Source organism: Rhinopithecus bieti, unplaced genomic scaffold (assembly GCF_001698545.2).
Source record: "Rhinopithecus bieti isolate Rb0 unplaced genomic scaffold, ASM169854v2 scaffold_18548, whole genome shotgun sequence".
NCBI lineage: Eukaryota > Metazoa > Chordata > Mammalia > Primates > Cercopithecidae > Rhinopithecus > Rhinopithecus bieti.
This window is the reverse complement of record NW_016809526.1, coordinates 1,128,710-1,133,409: the sequence shown is the minus strand read 5'-3', so window position 1 is coordinate 1,133,409 and position 4,700 is coordinate 1,128,710. Positions and strand designations below refer to the sequence as shown.

Below are 4,700 nucleotides of genomic sequence, written 5' to 3'. Positions count from 1 at the left end.
GCAGTAGTGTGATCATAGCTCACTGCAGCCTTGAATTCCTGGGCTCAAGTAATCTTCCCTCCTCAGCCTCCCATAGAAAATTTTTAAGTAACTCTAATGTATTTTTTTTTAAATAACTGAACACCAGTTGACTCTTGACAAACTACCAGCTTTCATTGCTGTACTAAGAATTTGCTAGACCTTCTGGATTTAATTGAATATTGAATGAGTTTTAAGGAACTGTAGGGCAAAGGTGCCCCTGCTTCATAGTTGATCTACGAAATGTTTAATGGGTTGTACTAGTGTGCAGAGGATTATAAGTCCAGAGACCCAGCCCCGCAGGAGGTCATAATCCACCACGGTGCATATAAATGTAAACAAACATTACAGTGCAGCAAGATATGTGCTACCAGCGGAATGTGCAAAACGCTATCACCTTCACACAGCCCACGGAAAATATAAGGATTCTCTTACACCATGACTCCAACTCTCCACATTTCAATATGTGTTATGATTTGAGGAGGAAATATATTGAATAGTACAAGACTTAATTGCCTTGATAGTCCACTAACAGAACAATTAATTTCATAGTTGTCCTTCTTTACCTTTTAGAAAGAGGGAGCTAACATGTTTCCTTATGTTGTTAGCGTCTGTAAAAAAAATCAGTTCCTCTCTTCTTGTCATCACTTTGTCCTTGTCTCCGTCTTCTGTTCGCCACTGCCTCCCTGCAATGTATCATTATTTTTTAACTTTGTGGTTGGTCTTTTGGCACTGGGCTCCCTAAGGGAGATGAATTAATATTTCCTAAATCCCCTGACTTTTGCATGAATTCTTGATCTCTGGCTTTTATAGAAATAGAAAATAAGCCATTGAAGAGTTTGGAGTAAATGGGGAAGTCAGAATCCTAATTTACAGGCTCAACCTTTCACTTAGGTTTGAGGTGTACGTAATGAAGCTCTCTACAAACGATGTGGAAATTGAAACAGGAAATGAAAATGTTACCCATTTAGTGCAAATGCTCTGTTAGCCACAAGCATAATTTATCATTAAGTGCTTCTTTTCTAATGCTACTGGGTATAATTGTTGTGTTGAGTCAAAATGTTTTCAGCTAATATACTTTTTAATCCATAAGCCCCAATTAGGTTTTGAAAATATTGACAAGTATAGCTATTATAAAGTATCTGCATTCATGATTTACAGAAAGTAGAGTTTCTTTTTCCTTTTTTTTTTTTTGAGACAGGGTCTCACTCTGTCACCCAGGCTGGAGTGCTGTGGTGTGATCTCGGCTCCCTGCAGCCTCTACCTGCCAGGCTCAAGTGATCCTCCCACCCCAGCCTCCCGAGTGGTGGAGACTATAGGCACACACCACCAAACCTGGCTAATTTTTGTATTTTTCGTAGAGATGGGATCTCTCTGTGTTGCCCAGGATGGTCTTGAACTCCTGGGCTCAAGTGATCCTCTTGCCTTGGCCTCCCAAAGTGCTGGGATTACAGGCATGAACCACCGCACCCAGCCAAAAGTGGAGTTTCTTGTTATGTAATTAGCAAACAAAAGATGTTCCTTCTAGCAGTAGAGGCAGCTATGCCTCTGCCTGGTGACCTAGGTGACCTGCAGGTGAGAGGAGAGCCTCTTTCCTTACTAGGTCTCTGTTTCCTGGACCTCAGCAAGACTGTTTAGCCAATCACATGTAGAGTTATGTGATAAGCCAAATGGTCGTTCATTCACTCATCCAATCATTCATTCATTCAGCTAATATTTATTGAGTGCCTTCAGTGTGCCAGGTAAAGTGGGTGCCCATAGATTGTACGTTCTAACAAGCAAAAAGACCATAAATGTATGAACAAATTGCTATGTACTCTAACGTTGGGTAGAATTAAGTATTTTGAAGACGTTGGAGCAGAAGAAAGGGTTGGAGTTGATGAGAGCACTGTTTCAAATAGGGTGAACAAGGAAGGCTTTCTGAGGAAGCCGCATTTAACAGATCCCTGAAGGAATTGAGAGAGAAGCCATTACCCCAGGGGAAGCGTGTCCCAACAGGGGGAGGAGCAAATGCCAAGGCACTAAGATGAGGGTATGTCCAAGATTCAATGTCTGGACACTTTTTCTTTCGTATCTTAATTGAATTGAAACCACCTTCGAAAAGATTGAAACAATGAGAAAATTATGACAGTGCAAGAGATCTGTTGATCTAATCAACTCCATCTTGCCTTTAACCTCCAAACTGCCTTTGGTCATTCCCGGGTTTGGGTCAAGCTGACAAATTTAGTTTATGGTTTAAATGATAATCCCTTCCCCAAAACTAAACCACCCTTGTAAAAGTAACCACCAGCTTAGGAGGATGAGAGGGGCCTGAACTCTACTAAAATGTAAGCATAGTTAAATGACTACCAGCCGCCCTTGCTGCCACCAGCATGGAGACTTTGTACCGAGTCCCATTCTTAGTGCTCGAATGTCCCAACCTGAAGCTGAAGAAGCCGCCCTGGCTGCATGTGGCATCGGCCATGATTGTGTATGCTCTAGTGGTGGTGTCTTACTTCCTGGTCACTGGAGGAATAATTTATGATGTTATTGTTGAACCTCCAAGTGTTGGCTCTATGAACGATGAACACGGGCATCAGAGCCCAGTAGCTTTCTTGGCCTACAGAGTAAATGAACAATATATTATGCAAGGACTTGCATCCAGCTTCCTGTTTACAATGGGAGGTTTAGGTTTCATATTCCTGGACCGATCAAATGCACCAAATATCCCAAAACTCAGATTTCTTCTTCTATTCGTTGGATTCATTTGTGTCCTATTGAGTTTTTTCATGGCTAGGGTATTCATGAGAATGAAACTGCCAGGCTATCTGATGGGTTAGAGTGCCTTTGAGAAGAACTCAGTGGGTACTGGATTTGCTCCTGTCAATGAAGTTTAAAGGCTGTCCAATTCTCTAATATGAGATGTGGAAAAGAATGAAGAGCAGCAGTAAAAGAAAGACCTAGTGAAAAAACAGGAAGTGTGTTGAAGCTTGGACTAGAATTCCTTCTTGGTATTAAAGAGACAAGTTTTTTACAGTCTTTTTTTTTTTTTTTCCTGCTGACCTATTGCTGTATCAACGATGTTGAGTAGCATTTTCTTCTTAGTTTTTAGTTTCTTAAAGAAAAGATGCTCCATACTTACAACTATAATATCAAATAAAGGGATTATTTTTTACAACCCCTTAACACTTTTGGAGATGATATTTCTGATGTTCAGAAATTAACATAAAATCAAGAAGCAAGATTCCATAAGCTGAGAACTCTGGACAGCTGATCAGGTTTACCTATGGTGCTTTAACTTTAACTAGAGTGTGTGATGGTAGGTTATTTCAGATATGTATGTAAGATTGCTTCCTGAACAATAAGATGTATGAAAGGAGCAGAAATAAATACTTTTTCTAATTAAAAAAAAAAAAATGACTCCCAGCCTTTATTCCGGAGGTCACAAGATCTGCAACTTCCCTATTACTCCTATAAATGACATCACTATTATAGAACCTGAGACTGGCCTTTTGAGATGTCTTTTCAGGCTTTTGCATTGCTGACTACCAGATGGCCCCAGCCAGACCAGCAACTCCTCTGGGGGTCCACCCTGAAGTGGACTTAGCACAAGAGGGCCGTTCTCCACTTCCCTGTGATTGCATCCCCAGCCAATCAGCATTCTCTCTTCCTTAGCTCCCTGCTCACTAAACTGTACTTGCTTCCGAACTGTACTAGCCTCCGAATTTCTGGGGAGATTGAGTAGTGTCGCTTTTTCCATGTGGCATGGCCAGTCTCAAATCAATTAAACTCTTTCTTTACTGCAATGCCATGGTCTCAATGGATTAATTTTGTCTGTGCAGCAGACAGGAAGAACCTGTCAGGTGATTGCAAAACCAGGAGCAACATATTCAAAGTTAATCTCTCAAGTGAGATCAACCATTTTCAAACTTTAGTGTTGCTCAGTGATTCATTAGAGTTATCAGAGCTCAATACAAATTTGTTAATCTGGGAAGATTTAAGACATTTATTTCCTACTCTTTTATACTTTCTAGTAGCTAGTATGTATGTATGGAGCAGGGTAGGGGATTCAGACAAGTACAGGACAATAAAAGGGAACAAAAATTACAGGGTGAAAAAATTCACCCTGACCAGGCACAGTGGCTCACACCGGTAATCCCAGCACTTTGGGAGGCCGAGGTGGAAGGATTACTTGAGCCTAGGAGTTCGAGACCAGCCTGGGCAACATGGTGAAACCCCATCTCTACTAAAAATATAAAATTATCTGGGCGTGGTGGTGGGCACCTGTAATCCCAGTTACTCAGGAGGCTGAGGCAGCAGAATTGTTTGAACCCAGGAGGCAGAGGTTGCAGTGAGCTAAGATCGCGCATTGCACTCCAGCCTGGGCAACAAGGGCAAAACTCCATCTCAAAAAAAAAAAAAAGAAACTTGCTTTTCTACCTCAGATCAGCAGCTTGCCATAGTTTATTCCCTTCCCTTTATCTGGGCTCTGATCTCTCCCACATCAGAAGAAAGACTTTAGGTACTCTCCTTACTGCCCTCAAAGAATGTGAGCTATTTATTCTCTGACCTCATCACACTTTGTACCTCTCTCGGGTTATCTATGTGTATCTTATCCATCACCCTCACTGGCTTTGCTGGAAAGTTTAAATTTAATAATAAAACTACTTTTTTTTTTTTTTTTTTTTTTTTTTTTTTTTTTT

The 4,700-nt window shown here is 41.0% G+C and overlaps 1 pseudogene; it reads left to right on the top strand.

The window, feature by feature from the left end:
* Positions 1–2,376: 2,376 nt before the first annotated feature.
* On the top strand, positions 2,377–3,035 carry LOC108540534 (oligosaccharyltransferase complex subunit OSTC pseudogene; annotated as a pseudogene).
* Positions 3,036–4,700: the final 1,665 nt, after the last annotated feature.